General features: G+C 44.5%; 1 long non-coding RNA gene across 1 annotated transcript in view; it reads right to left on the minus strand.

Annotated features, from left to right (window-relative positions):
* Window positions 1-14,582, minus strand: part of LOC118542441 (uncharacterized) — a 52,895-nt gene extending 38,313 nt beyond the window's left edge. The window contains exon 1 of the long non-coding RNA XR_013447695.1: window positions 14,544-14,582. This is a non-coding gene — a long non-coding RNA (uncharacterized LOC118542441). The remainder of the gene's footprint in view (window positions 1-14,543) is intronic.
* Window positions 14,583-16,451: the final 1,869 nt, after the last annotated feature.

Raw genomic sequence — 16,451 nt, forward strand, 5'->3', positions numbered from 1 at the left:
TGAGCTCAATGTTTCCTCAACTTTCTGCCTTGTGGACCCTCAAGGTTCCCATATGTCACCAGGAAAAGAGCTCAAGGAGAGAATGGCACTCTTGCTAAGCTGAGGAGGCAGAGATCAGAGTCGAGGGCTCCTGAAACCACTGGAATTTGCAGGACGGTGTACTAAAGGGAAGGGCACTGTGCAGACAGGAGTTTCCAGAATGCCGCATGGGGAAATGGATTCCTGGCCCAGGGCTAGATTGTACATATGTAGGGAACATTTCTTCTAGAGCAGAAAGGAAACACCACTGTTCTTCTAGACTGTGTCTCTGAGTACAAAGGAAAAAAAAATGGCAATTCAATAACTAAAAAATAAAACAAAAATATACAAACATTTGGAGATTAAACAACACACTCCTAAATGCTACATGGGTCAAAAAAGAAGTCACAAAGGACATTGATATATTTCATATGATCATAATGAAAAGGCACCATGTCAATAATTTTAGGAAGCATCTAAAGCTGTGCTAGAGAAAAACTTACAACTTTACTTATGTGCAGACCAAGAAAAAAAAAAGAGCTAAAAATGAGTGACTTGTGTTTCCACTATAAAAGGTGGAACAGCAGCAAAATAAATCCAAAATAAATAGAAGGAAGGAACTGGTAAATATGAAATCTAAATCAATAAAGTAGCAGATACACACACACACACACACACACACAGGAAGTAAGAAAGCCAAAAGTTGGATCTTTAAAAAGAGCACCACATATTGACCTGGGTGAATGTTATGTGCCACACGTTATGCTATATGTTAATCAAGTTGAAAATAGAGCTACCCTACGATCCAGCAATTACACTACTGGGTATTTACCCCAAAGATACAAATGTAGGGATCCGAAGGGGCAGGTGCACCCCAATGTTTATAGCAGCAATGTCCACAATAGCCAAACTATGGAAAGAGCCAAGATGTCCATCAACAGATGAATGGATAAAGAAGATGTGGTATATCACTGATATGAGGAATTCTTAATCTCAGGAAACAAACTGAGGGTTGCTGGAGTGGTGGGGGTGGGAGGGATGGGGTGGCTGGGTGATAGACATTGGGGAGGGTATGTGCTATGTGAGAGCTGTGAATTGTGTAAGACTGATGAATCACAGACCTGTACCTCTGAAACAAATAATACATTATATGTTAAAAAAAAAAAAAAAAAAGAAAGAAAAAGATAGCATGAAGGGAAGAATGAAGGGGAGGAAATCGGAGGGGGAGATGAACCATGAGAGACGATGGACTCTGAGAAACAAACTGAGGGTTCTAGAGGGGAGGGGGGTGGGAGGATGGGTTAGCCTGGTGATGGGTATTAAGGAGGGCACGTTCTGCATGGAGCACTGGGTGTTATACGCAAACAATGAATCATGGAACACTACATCAAAAACTAATGATGTAATGTATGGTGATTAACATAACATAATAATTAAAAAAAAGAAGATCTGGTATATATATACAATGGAATATTATGCAGCCATCAAAAAAAAGAAATCTTGCCATTTGCAATGACATGGATGGAACTAGAGGGTATTATGCTGAGCAAAATAAGTCAATCAAAGAAAGACAAGTATCATATGACCTCACTGTTATGAGGAATTTGAGAAACAAGACAGAGGATCATAGGGGAAGGGAGGGAAAAATGAAACAAGACGAAACCAGAGAGGGAGACAAACCATAAGAGATCCTTAATCTCAGGAAACAAACTGAGGGTTGCTGGAGTGGAGGGGGGTGGGAGGGATGGGGTGGCTGGGTGATGGACATTGGGGAGGGTATGTGCTATGGTGAGTGCTGTGAATTGTATAAGACTGATGAATCACAGACCTGTACCCCTGAAACAAATAATACATTATATGTTAATCAAAAAATAAATAAATAACAAAACAACAAAAAATAAATAAATAATAAAATAAAATAAAATAAAAAATAAAACAAATTAATTATTTATTAATAAATAAATAATAAATAATAAAACAACATCATGCTCCTGCTCCCCAGTTCAGCATATACGAGGTTTTGCAGATGGCCTTCACAGACGGTTCAGATTTAAAACATCTACAAGCTCATCTAGTCCAGCAGTGTCTGAAACATAGCAGGATCTCAGTAAATATTTAGTGAATAGATGATTGAAGTGTTTCCTTTAACAGATGAGGAGGAGGAGAGGCAGGAAGGAACTCCCACAAGGCCACCAAAGCCATAAGTGTTGGAACCTGGGTGCAAGTCACATCTCTGGACTGTGGTTTTTGTCCTCCCCACAGCCAATGTTTTTGGCCTTAGCTAGATCAGACTTTAAAGTTTCAACCCTCTATAATTTTAGTGAACCTTAATAACTAATTATGTTTTTAAATTGCCCTGGCAGACCGTCTTACAAAGGCATTTCATGAACATTCTTTTTCTTTCCACATCAGCTTGCTAGCCAAGAGTCCGATAAGAGGTGAGAAAGGGGAGCGGTGATGCACACAAAAGCAAACACTGGAACTTAGGCAGCCCCACTTAGCTCAGTGGAACTGAACTGCATCCACCCACGCTGGCAAAAGCCATCTTTCTCAAGCTTGCTCACCTCCCAACACTGTTCCGTCCAGTTGATTAAATCCACTGAACCAAATTTTCTTGGGGCAGAACTGAGGTTTAGGTGGGACTACAGGTCCATTTTCTACCAGTGGAAAAATTTCAAAGAAAATCATATTGAGGGCCCCTGGGTGGCTCAGTCGGTTAAGCGTCTGCCTTCAGCTTGGGGCATGATCCCAGGGTCCTGGGATTGAGTCCCGCATCAGGCTCCACGATCAGCAGGGAGCCTGCTTCTCCCTCTCCCTCTGCCCCTCCCCAATGCTCATGCTCTCTCTCTCTATCGCTCTCACTCTCTCTCTCTCAAATAAATAAACAAAATCTTTTTTAAAAATCACATTGAGGGCACCTGGGTGGCTCAGTCGTTAAGCATCTGCCTTCGGCTCAGGTCATGATCCCAGGGTCCTGGGATCGAGCCCCGCATCGGGCTCCCTGCTCCGTGGGAAACCTGCTTCTCCCTCTCCCACTCCCCCTGCTTGTGTTCCCTCTCTTGCTGTGTCTCTCTCTGTCAAATAAAGTATTTTAAAAAAATCACATTGAAATTGAAATTGAATTTGACATTGAAATTTTAGTTTTGAAATTGAAATCAAAATTGGAAGGAAATTTTCTTTTTCAATTGAAATCACAGAGAAAAAAAAATTGTCATCATCAGCTAGGCTCAGGAAATGATCAGATTTTAGCAACTCAAGTCAGAAGGGAGGCAGAAGCAGGAAGGAAGTGGCTAGAAGGGCTAGCACCCAAGAAGGCATAACATGATCTACCTCTTAAACAAATAAAACAATAGCTAGCACTTAGATAGCATGTACCCTGTGTCAGGAGCTATTCTAAAAATGTCACAAAACAAGTATTAAAATACCCAGTCCTCACAACAACCCTACAACATAAGTACTATTATTAACCCATTTTACAGATGGCAAAACTGACTCAAAGGTGGGTTAAGTAACTCACTTAAATTCATGTAGCTAATAAGTGGTGGAGTCAGGCTTTAGATCCAGGCAGTCTGGTTCCAAAGTCTGTGCCCCCTGCCCCAACATTACACAAAGAATCGCTTTTACTGTGGACACCAGCTCCTGGTTGGATAAGCCCTCAAATTCTCCTCCAAAGGTTGAAACCCCACAACATATAACAGGTGCGCATTGCAGTGCAAGCCTTGCAAACAGTTGAGTGCATGGTAGGTCCCAATGACACCCAGTCCTTCCTTCTCCCATTCATTCCTTATTAGTCATTTGACCCATTAAGGAATATACAGGTAGGAACTGAATTCGTGTTCTGAAAGAATGGAAGACAGTGTTTTGAGAGTGAACCACAAATATTTATTTAACACCTACCATACACTAATTTCACAGATTGGAGACTGACTGGGATTTAAAGAGTATTCACATGGTAGGTGGTCTGTGGTCAGAAGGTCTGCACCAGCCATGTTAGACTGCCCCTGCTCTTCTGGAGCTTCCAGTGTAGAAGGAAAGACAAATATTAATCCGTGAATCCATCAGAGAATGGATAGCCGCAGAGCGAGTGAAGTGCTCTGAAGGAAAGGAAGACAGGGCTGTATTAGTGATGCACAAGGGACGCTGAGCTGGCCCCAGGGCAGCAGGATCACCTGCCTCGAGAAAAAGGTGCTTGGCTGAGAGCTGAAGGATGAAAAGATGACACAAGAGCCACAGAGCGAAGCAGCATCACTCGCAAAGGCCAGAGGGAGTGGACCCTGAAGCTGCCGGTGTGAAAGCCCGAGGGAGCAGGGTCTGGGGGAGGTGAGGCGGCAACAGGAAACAGAGGCAAGCCAAGCAGCATCGGAGAGTATCGTGATCTTTGTGCAAAGGACATCAACAAAGCAGTGGCATGAAATGAGGAGCACCCAATACACCTGATGAGTTGACTAAACAAATAATGAAACTCCGCTCCTTTGTCCTCTTCCTCCCAACCTGCAACCTCACTGGTGTTCACACCAGCCCACACAATTCGGCCAGCAGGGGTCCTCACCAGGCCACCAGATCATTGAACCTGGGGGTCAGCAGCTGAGTTAGACAGCATCTAGTGCCATCACCTGCGGGGCAAGCACTACCTTGACCCCTCTGCGACCCTCTCTAATCTCTGCAAAACGAGATATCTGGAACCCGCATAGGCTTAATAGCTGGGCAACCTCCAGCAAGTTAAATCATCTCTATGAGTGCCATTTCTTCAAATTCACAGAAGGCGACTGTGGTGTCCAATGATTCTGAAGATAACGTAGATAGAAATGTTTCCAGCACCATACTCAGCCTTTGGTATATGTCTAAAAGTGACCATTTAATGTGAATTCAGCCATTCGTTTGGAGCTACAGCTTTCTCCCATTTGATCCTCACAGCATGGGATGGCTAAGCCATTCTGCAGATGATGGAGCAACCAACGCCCAGACTAGTGAAGTAGCCCACCAGCTGCCAGCAAGCAGTGGAACTGGAACTCAAGCCCACTTCATTCTGCCTTGAGCCGAGTGACCAGCCGAACTCTGCTCTCACATTTCGTTGGAAGAGGCGCCAAGAAGCATGTGTGCCTGTTGGAGACTCACAGACCCTGGCAAGGCCTGGACAGGTAAGAGCAAATATTTCGTAAAAAGGAATGGCAAGCTGAAGGCCTGCCTTTCCCAGCAGGCACGGGCAGTAAGGGGCAAGGATGCATGCCTGAGCTAGTCCTCACATTAGCTGCTGGGCCCCCATGAGCTCATGCAGCCCTGAAACTGGCATCTGTAAGCGTACAGGTTGCTGATTACGCCAGTCAACCCCGCAGGGGCTTACTCTGGCAGAGACGGCCCCTTGAACATTCACAGCTTCTCAGGCTATAGGACATTTCAAGGCTGGAGTAAACATGCTCGTTTCCCTAAAGCTTCTCCATCTTTCCCTTCCTCTTGCAGTCTCCACCTCGGATTGGGGATGGTGGAACAGACTGAAGTTTTGGAGATGATTTTCTGCCTGTTTGTATTCCCTGGGCCACCATGGTGGCAGAATCCTTTTGCAGTATGGGAGCCCAGGACCAACACAAGCTGTCACCACCAACCTCTGAGCTCTGTTTACCTGCGTGTCCCTAGCGAGTACATCATAGATGTGCAATAAATAATTCCCAAAATAATAGGGAATTAATGAATGCAACTCAAAAAAAAATATGTTAGGTTTGATTACATGGAGTTCTATTTATAAGCAGTAAGACCTGACTCATAATCTTCTCAATGTGAAGCATGCTGTAATGGCCTTCTCTTCCTCTAAAATCCTGAGTGATGTAAGCACGTTGAAGAAACAGCCAAATTTCTGCTTGCTCTGAAACGTTTCTCGCTCTTGCTCTCTCTCTCTCTCACACACACACATAAACACAGAGTATCCTTCAATCTTTTCATAAGTTTCAGCAAGCAACTGAGTGTTGAATAGTTTAGCAAGCTATGCGTGACTTTTCGCTTGCTGTCAAAGTAGGCAGACACATGGTCCTAGGGAGTGTGCATGGGCTTTGGTGGCATATGATGGACCCTACACTCTCTTAGTATGTCACTGGGGCAGTTACTTAACTCAGAAACTCTACCTGCAGCAGTAAAGTGAAATGATAATAAGCATTGAGTGGCAGGGGAAAAGCATCATGATGCAGTCATAAGGGGAAAGACATGCTGAGTTCACACCCACTTCACTGCGGTGGATGCCGTAGTGTTCCACCCAGAGTCCTCCCTCCCAGGACTGAGAAACCCATTCCTTTTTTTTTTTTTTTTTTTAAAGATTTCATTTATTTATTTGACAGAAAGACACAGCAAGAGAGGGAACACAAGCAGGGGGAGTGGGAGAGGGAGAAGTAGGCTTCCCGCGGAGCAAGGAGCCCGATGCGGGGCTCGATCCCAGGACCCTGGGATCATGACCTGAGCCGAAGGCAGATGTTTAATGACTGAGCCACCCAGGTGCCCCGAGAAACCCATTCCTGCAGCTACTGGGTGAGTGGGGTGCTCACAGCTGAGTTCCTCCCCAGGAACTGCCCTGCCCTGGCCTTGCCCAAAGGGACAGCCCTCTCCTGGGGATGACCTACAAGGGTTCAAAAGCATAGCCCTCTTTCTCAATTCAGGGCAGCTCTGAGGCCTCCCCATTTCCCAGCCCCCACCAACAGCTCCAGAAATGCCCGGAGGAGCAGCTTCTGGTTTGCGGCAGCCGCCCTAACCCAGTCCTGCTTCTCTCCCTCTCTGGCAGGTGCCTTTACAGAGAAGCCTCCCCTGCCCATTAAGTTTCCACAGGAAAATCTCCATTTCAGAGCCCATTTCGTGGATAGTTCCTATGAATGTTACTGCTTATGGCAGACAGTTCTACAAAGGCCAAAGAGTCACATAGATAATTACACATGGTGGGGTTGGAATTCTTAGAAGAATCTTGAGATCTCAAGTCCAGACCTCCTCTTGGCCTCTGTCCTTCTGTCCCTACACATGAAATGGGGTGAAAAAAAAAAACAATACAACATACCCCTATGTTTCAGTTCATTAGTAGTCACCATATTCTGATCTTAGCGGTAATTTCTGTCAAGAGTTGGATACTTCATCATAATCAGGATTTCGTCCAGTTTTCCCACCACAGGGACAGACAGTCTAGGCCCCAGTCAGGTACACTAAACTTTCTAAGGAGTCTTCTTGAGATTCTCCTTTATTTTTTTAAAATCTTATTGAATACTAAATACAAGCTTGAGTGATCAGAATTTGGGGGAGGTAATTATACAAATGAATAATGGTCTCTGCCATCCATTCACTTATTTATACATTTTTTATCCACCCATCCCCCATCCCCCATCCATCCATCCAACCACTATGTACTGTATGCATTCTCTATGCCAGGAAACATTCTAAGCTTTCCATACATGCTCTCCACTCATCTTCCAACAATAATACGAAGCTTAGGAGGTGCTAGAACTTGTTCAAGATGACCCACATAGGAAGAAGCAGAGGGAGAAATATAATCCAGGTGCCCCCAAAGCCCATGCTTTCCTAACAGTTGTATCATATTGCCTTCCACCCCAGAACATAGCTAAAATAAAACAGATTATGAAAAATGATAGAAAGTTCTATTAGATACAAGAAAGAAGTTACATACAAATAGGTGAGCCATGAGAGCCTTCCTGGAGAAGGCACAAGTTGGCCTTTGGAGTGACCAAGGCTCACTTCCAGAATGAAAGCTCAGCAATTTTGCTTGAGAGAGAGAGCATGGAAGGGGCCCAGACTTCAGAGTCCTTCAGAGTCCTGTCTTCATCTGTTAATAGCTGTGTGACCCTGGAAACCTTTCTTAACCTCCCTGAGCCTTCATTTTGTCAACATGAGAGACCTCACTGACTTCTTGTAAAGCTTGAAGAAAGCATGAAACGCATCTAGCCCAATACCTGAAACCACAGTGGACATTAACAAATGATGCTTGATCTGAGCCAACTCAGATCTCTAGCTTATAGTAAGAAATGGAGAAAAGCTCATTAGTCAGTTTCTCTAGTTTATGCCTTAAAGAAGACTAAGCCAAAGGAGGACTTTGCTCTTGTCCTCGTATCTCATATCACACTCCTGGTCATGAAGACCATACATTCGCACATGCACACTGGTGAACACACACATGTGCATACACACGTGTGCACACACACATACACATGTGTGCATACACACGTGCACAGACACTCACACATGAGCCACAGGCCCAGGGGGAAGAGGTACTTACAGTGTTCTGGCACCGTAATAAACCTTCGCATGAAGTACAATGTGTATTGTTCTTAATTAAAATCTCTAAAGAACTCTTGTTGTTGGCAATATTGCCACCCAAAGCCATATTTACATTGTTAATTATTCAAGTTACAGTGAATAAGAAACAATGCCCAGGCTTCCCATAAAATTTCCAAAAATTAAACTAGGGAAATGGGCAATAAATGTCATTTGAAATGGTACTGATGCCAGTTAATCGCAAGACAACTGTAAAATAATGGGGCATGAGGTGCTTCAACAATGCCTAATTAGTAACTATATGGACATTTTCTTGGAAAAAATGGCAATTACACGGTGCAAACACTTAGCAGTCATCATCAAAGGCCCTTTACCAATATTAGCTAATTAATCTTCCCCACAATGCCCGGCAGGAGGCAGCACACGTCCTCACCCTCACGGAGGGAGGGCGAAAAAGGACAAGAGATGCAAATGGCTAATCCTCTTCCTGCTTTGCTTCTCTAAAGTACAATTCAACACACTCCACCTAAAAACACCCAAGAGGGATCCCCAGGCAAGGGGAGAAGGATTTCTTTCTCAAGGAGTGCCCTGCCCAGGTGCTGTGCATGGTTAGTGCAGTGAATTCTTGGCTTCCTCCTATTGGCCGGCATGCCTCCAGGCCTGGCTGTCCCTGGGAGCCCGCACACTCAGCAGCTGTCCCCGGCACATGCATGCTCTTCAGCATATCAGTCTTTGCCCCTTTTCTCAACAAGAGGGCTTTTGATCTCAAACATCCTATAACCCAAGGAAGGGGAGTGGGAGCTCTGTCTCTTTCTGTTAAAGTCACGCTGACTTTCTTAGAACGTGGTTTGCTGCTTTGGGGTTCAATCCAACTATAAGGTTTGGCATTATTTCTGGAGTATGGTTGATTTTGATTAGGTGAAAATATGAAAAAGGAATGAATGATATCTTGTATGCAGTAATAAATCCACATTAAAAATTTGTGAGCAACCTGGGCCGCCTGGGTGGCTCAGTCGGTTAAGCATCTGACTCTTGATTTCAGCTCAGGTCATGATCTCAGGGTCTTGAGATCCAGCCCCGTGTCGGGCTCTGTGTTCAGTGGGGAGTCAGCTTGAGATTCTCTCTCTCCCTCTCCCTCTGCCCCTCCTCCCACCACAAACGCTCTCTCGCTCTTGCTCTCTCTCAAGTAAATAAATCTTTTAAAAAATTTTATGAACAACAATGAGAAAATGAAAAAGAAAGGGGAGAATGGAAAGTAACAGAAAGAGGGAGAAGGGAAAGGAAAAGAAGGAAGATAAGATGACAAGGAAAGGGAAGGAAATTCGGTGCTTTAACTCTTTATAGCAGCACTATGAGGTGAGTATAGTTACCATTCCCATTTTATAGATGATGAAACTGAGGTTACATGGCCTGCAAGGTCCTATAGCCAGGAAATTGGTGAACCAGTCCCTAAACCCATCTCCATTTGATCCTAAATTCTTAGCTTTTTTTCCCACAATACTGGCTTTATGATGAGTTTCTTTGCCGCCTCCCATCCTTCCTCTAAACGCTTAGTTAAGCAATGGCCAGTGGGCAAGCAGAAAGCATTCTGGAATGTTACTATCCGAACAAAGTATTTGCAGAGCTGAGATCCAGTTCCAGGTCAAATCCAAGTACAATTTTCTTAGAGCAACGCATACGTTTTACAGAAGAAGATTCATTATTCACCTCTTCAGTTTCACAAAAGAGGGAAGAAGACCACATAACATCGGAAGGATGAGCTTTAGGATCCGATGAACCTGAAAACCCTGGATCCTGTGCCTTGTCTATAAAATGAGCACAGTAATAGTACCTACATTATGAAGCTGCAATGAGGATTATGAAGTGAGCAAATACTTCGTGTCTGGCATGTAGGAAGGCACTCAGTAACTGCTAGCTAGGTTTTGCACATATCCTGCCCTATTAATGATTGCTACTGGTCACTCCCTCACGCCCTGTAGAGTGCACTGATGAACTCTGCTGGCTTTGGAGTCACACAATCTAAATTTTGATCCTGCATCATCTAATTGCTCTCTGTGTAGCTGTGGGGGAGCTGTTTAGTCTCTGCGTGCCTCAGTTTCCTCATTAGTAAAAAGAGTGTGATAGTAATATCTGCTTGATCTTTTTCCTAGGGTTGTTTGTAGGGTTCGAATGAGACAATGTATGTAAGGCATTAAGCCCGGCATCTGGGCAAGAATAAGAGATTGATAAATGTTAGCCACTGCTTTTCATTCCAAGTAGGCGTATCTAGTCCGTGTATAATTCTAGATACAAAAAAGTTAATTTGAGACTCACTCAACAAACGTTTATTGCACACCTAACCAGTAATAGGCAGTGCCCTATGGGCTGGAGATTCAGACATAAATAAGCACATGGTTCCTGCTGTTAGCTGAGAGAACGGTCTTCCCATACAGACCACGGGGCGAGGATCTTTAGATAGGTGGGCAGACTGGGGAGACTCTTCTTTTTCAGAGCATCCAAGAGTATTGAATAAATGAAGTATGTTGCAGTTCATGAAGTCTCAGGAAAATACATTTTATCCAACTTCCTTCCCAAGTAAGAGTTCATTTAATCTAAAGTGTTACTTCAAGAAGGAACCACTGATGACTCCCTTTCTACCAAGTGACAGCCAGTCTTAAAACATTGCTACAAAACAGGATGCTTCGCAAAACAGCAGTTTCCACTGTCTGATAGCTTGGAAGTTCCTCTACCGAGTAGTTACACCAGCCCCCTTGAAATGTCCACCCTTGATCCCCATTGCTCCTCTGGAGCTGGGCAGAGTCAGGGGAACCCTTCTCCTCTCCATGGGCCTTCCCACATGTCCACCCCACATCCGAGGCTTTGGTCTTTGTTTCTTTAAGTTGAAATTGCCGACGGGCTGTGATGGAAGTCCAACAGATACGAGCATCTGGTGGCTTAACTTATGCTCCAATGTCAGCCTCTGCATAAAGGAACTGCTACCAAACCTGCCTTTGGGGCCTTCAAAAAAGTGACTAAGTTAGGAATTTCCATGCCCAATTCAGGGCTCCTCAAAGGATTCCCTGTCAGCTAAGACCAAAGCAGTCTGGTCGAAATCACGGTCCTCCTCCAATGGAGAATTGCTCAGTTCACGTATAAATCCCCAGGATGGCTCACCCTTTCTGTAGAGGGGGCTTGTGGGCTGGCATTGATCAATGACTGTCCTTGGTGTCCTTTCTCTCCTACCCAGAGAGCAAAAGTATAACAATGTCCTAACCACTCAGCTTTCCCTTCAAGGCCTCCCTGAGCTTGGTTCCTACTCATCTGCCCAGTCTTACTTCCCACCACATGCCCCCTACCAGCACCCCAAGCCCCAGCCGTAACCTTGTGAAAGCCACCTCACTATCATCTTTATGTTTAGATTCGTTTGGGGATCCCTTATGGCATTCAGTTATTCACTCCAAAATTTTGTAAGCTCTTATTATAAGGCAGGGTCTGCTAAGAGGACGGCAAGTATTACTTAATCTTCCCCCAAATCATATGAGGCAGGCGTAATAGTTCACAATCTTGTTTTTACAGATGAGGAAGCTAAGTCTTGGTGCCAAGATCACGTGGGTGGCGAATGGTAGAGTCATTTCTGTCTGCCTCCAGTGCCTGTGCAATCGGTCCCCGTGCTCTGCTCTTCACTGACGCTCCTGAAGTGCTGGAGACCCAGAAGCAGAAGCTTCTGAGGATGAGTTCCTGGAAGCCAAGCTCCTCGCACGGAGCAGAAGGAGAGAAGTGTTCCTGTCAGGGGGCGATGGAGAGAGGACAGGAGGCGATGGAGAGAGGACAGGAGGCTGCAGGCAAGGCAAGCGCAAGGTGGACCAGTGCTGAACTGACGCCCCCTGGTTAGATGGCTGGCACACAGGGGAGAGATGGCTGCCGTAAGCTAGGTCTGAAGGGCTCTCTGCATGGAAGGAGTGAGCACTTTGAAATGGAAAGATAGGGCTCACTTGCATGGACATGGATGGAGCTAGAGAGTATTACGCTAAGCGAAATAAGTCAGTCAGAGAAAGGCAAATACCATATGATTTCATTCATATGTGGAATTTAAGAAATAAAACAAATGATCATAGGGGAAAAAGAGAGAGAGGCAAACCAAGAAACAGACTCTTAACTACAGAGAACAAACTGGTGGTTACCAGAGGGGAGGTGGGTGAGGGGATGGGGGAACTAGTGAATGGAGATTAAGGAGAGCACTTGTTGTGATGAGCACCCGGTGTTGCATGTAAGGGTTGAATCACTATATTGTACACCTGAAACTAATATTACACTGTTTGGTAACTAACTGGAATTTAAATAAAATCTAAAAAAAAGAAAGGTTGGGCGCCTGGGTGGCTCAGTTGGTTAAGCGACTGCCTTCGGCTCAGGTCATGATCCTGGAGTCCCGGGATCGAGTCCCGCATTGGGCTCCCTGCTCAGCAGGGAGTCTGCTTCTCCCTCTGACCCTCCTCCCTCTCATGCTCTCTGTCTCTCATTCTCTCTCTCGCAAATAAATAAAATCTTAAAAAAAAAAAAAATTAAAAAAAAGAAAGGTAGGGCTCTGTGTGGAGGCAGTGAAAGGAGACAGGCATGGGCCTGAATATTGAAGGGCTCTCTTTTTTTTTTCAAAGATTTACTTATTTATTTGAGAGAAAAAGAGAGAGAGAGTGCAAGCAGGGGGAAGGGTAGAGAGAGAATCCTCAAGCAGACTCCCCAGTGAGTGGGGAGCTGGACTTGGGGCTTGATCCCAGGACCCCGACATCATAACCTGAGCCAAAACCAAGAGTTGAATACTTAACCAACTGAGCCATCCAGGAGCCCCGAAGCACTCTTTAAAAAGAAACAAGGAGGGGCCCTTGGGTGACTCAGTTGGTTAAGCACCCGACCCTTGGTTTTGGCTTAGGTGATGATCTCAGGGTCCTGGGATCGAGCCCCACATCCGACCCCATGCTGGGTGTGGAGTCTGCTTAAGATTCTCTCTCTCCCTCTCCCCCTACTCCTCCCCTGCATGCTCTCTCTCTCTAAAAAAGAAATTAAATAAAATAAATAAAAAGGACTTCAAAGGCCTTCCTGCCAGAGGATCCCTCAGGCCCTTGAAGGAAAGGGTTTTAGAGGCACCTACAGGGACACCAAGGGTGTATTGCCAGCCCATCCTCCAGGTAGGCAGAGGTCATGGTGTCTGCCGCCCCCCATCCTTCATTCAAAGATAATAATGCCCCAGGGAAATCGTCAGGCAGGTACACTGAGACTGGTTTGTGAAGGAGTTCTAGAGCTCCCCTCTGCCCTCCCAACCTTCTCCCAGCCAAACCCCCATTCACTTCTATAGCAAGGAGCTCTTTGTGAAGACCGATATCAAGCACTATGCATGGTATTGGGGATTTTTTTTTAAATCTAAAAATGACAACAATTCCCCTGATGATGACTGCAGCCTTGTATAAAAAGCAATTTCATGAACTATTTCAATACAACACAGAAAGTGTCATCAGTGAGGCATGCCCTAAATTGGGACTGGCAGGCAGGTTTCATCTGGATCATCCGCTCTGGTTCATTAGTAGTGGCTTCCTGGAATGCCTTTAAAAGGATTCTAAAGTTGAATCCAGGCTCAGCCAAGAAAGTGTGCCATCACTAATTAGTGATGTGTGCCAGGAATGTAAGGGGAGGGGAGTGAGATGCAGGAGGTACTCTGGGAGCAGACAAGGGGCAATGAACACATCCCTGGGGGTTAGGGACAACTTTCTATGGAAAGTGATATCTGAGATGACCCTGAAGGAAGACCAGCAGACAGGCAGGTGAGGTAGATAAAGGTGTTAGGGCAGGAATATAAGGGAATATTTCTCGGACATAGAATAGCTTAAGCAGAGGCATGAGGGTGTGATAAAGAGTTTGTTCAGTAGTTGAGTCTGACTCAAGTGTAAAGGGGGAGAGGTTAGGAGCAAGTGAGCTTGACGGATAGACTGGAATCAAGTTGTGTGGGACCGTTTGCCCCCTCTGGTACACAGGTGATTTGACATTGGAAATATGCTCATTTAACAGGGACTAGTGACATGTTCTATACACCTAGCGGTGTGGGTAATGGATTACCTGTCCACTGCACACTTGTGGCTGATTTTTAGCATCTCTCCAGTGTTTCCCTCACTTGACAGAGTGAAGCTCAATGACACAGACAGTGGGGGGATAAATATAATTAGAGACATGAGAACTAAACCTTCTTGAGGTGGATACCCAGAACTGTTGAATATTTCTAAGAAAGTTCATTAAAACCAACTGCTTACCCATTTGAGGAATTCCTACTTCCCAAAGTAGTATTCCTGAACATCTGTAAAAAAAAAGGGGGGGGGAGGGTTATGAAGCAACTCCTTTTATTGCTGAGTAATTCTAGTGTTCTTCTTCCACATCAGGGTAAGTTGATATTTGCCACCTTGTCACTACCACCCCTGGTCATTGTCCTTCTCTCTGGAGCCAGATGGAATGAACACAATCTCACTTCCACAAATAGATATTTGCATATTTGAACATTTCTCATGTTTCCATTCTCATTTCTGGATCTTTGCTTCCTCAACCTAAAATTTTACAGCTCCTCAGTTGCTGTTCTTTAGGAGGATGTTCAGGTTCCTCATCATATAAATGTCTCCTCCTGGATGTACTCCAATTTTTTAGTGTTTCTCTTAGGCTACTGCACCTAAATCTGGACAATCCTAATCATTTCAGATTGCCAAGCCTTTAAGGAAAGGATAGATAATTCCACAGTCCCCAGTGAAGTTTTCAGCAGCAAAGTCTTCTATGCAGAGACCTCTGGGAATCAATCACTTAGTGGAGTCTCTGCTATTATGTGGAAATAAAACAGTGGCCCAGGAATATCTACCTATATTGATTGACCCTGAAGGGTGTTAATATCACTTTGATTCTGCACATGAGGAGGATGTTCACCCACACTTCACTCCCTTAAGAGACAACTTTCCAAATCAGCCATAAGGTTAATTCTTAAAACATGTTCATCATCAACCATCTTATGTGCCAGTCCCAATCCAGATGGCATTTGGCTTAACACTTTATTAGCTGACAGAATGGAGATCTCTAAAAATGAGACTTGTCTGGCTTCTTCTTTATATACATTTGGACTAATTTTCAGTCGCCTAATTAAACCTTTCTATGATTGACAGAAGCTTATGACAAGCAGATCTCCTGATGGAACTAAGTATTTTCAGTTTTCTCTTCAAGACAATAGACATCCAGAACATTGGAGAAAAGAGAAATTTGGTGAAAGTAAGAAATCTTATACAAGGATATGAGCATCAGGATAGCATTAGAAGAGGCCTTTGACTGGATGGAGGAAGGATTTTGGGAAATGCGTGGACAGGAATGGTCTTCTGCTCACTCTCCCGAAAATCAAACTCCCAAGACAAATACACAAATACACCCTTGGGCAATTGCACTCACTCAGGCAATCAAAACCAACCACTCCTTCCTGAGCCCCACAGCATAGCATGGAATGAGTCAGCAAACACTGACCACGGAGTCTGTAGACATGGGTGTGAGGACTGACTCGCTTCTTCCTGGCAAGGCATGTTGGTCTCCTCTCTCAACCTCAGATAATGATAGCTGGCTGCATACATCTCAAGAATTATTGAGTAAGCTTCAAGTTATATAGGTTGGTGAACAATCTTTGTGTTACTGTGAAGTGTTATAGAAAGGTAAGACATTAATAATACCAAATTCTGCCTCATCTAATTATACCACCCACTGGAATACAAAAGCGAGACAGCAGGACTTGCCGTCATCTCAGCCTCCTCTGTATCTAGCATCATCCCTGTCATGCATAAGAGCTTGAAACATGTTGGCTGAATTGATGTCCATTGAATTGAATTACTAACCTGCATGGTCTTTGGAGGCAATTGCAGAATCTCGTTTAACATCAACACCATCACCTTGCTCTGAGCCGACATGAGGAAGTGTGCAATAAACGGTGAGTGAATGAGGGAATAAATTGTGAGGACCTGGAAAGATGGTTCTCAACTCTGAATGCACTTTAGAATCGCCTGGGGTGCTTTTAAAAATCAATCTCTGGGACCCTGCCCCAGAGATTGATTTAAAAGTTCCCCAGGATATTCTAATGTACCATCAAGGTTGAGAACCAATCACTTCAAACAATAGGAAAATATAAGGAAGAGTTGTACCCCCAC

This window comes from Halichoerus grypus, chromosome 5 (genome assembly GCF_964656455.1).
Source record: "Halichoerus grypus chromosome 5, mHalGry1.hap1.1, whole genome shotgun sequence".
NCBI classification, from domain to species: Eukaryota; Metazoa; Chordata; class Mammalia; order Carnivora; family Phocidae; genus Halichoerus; species Halichoerus grypus.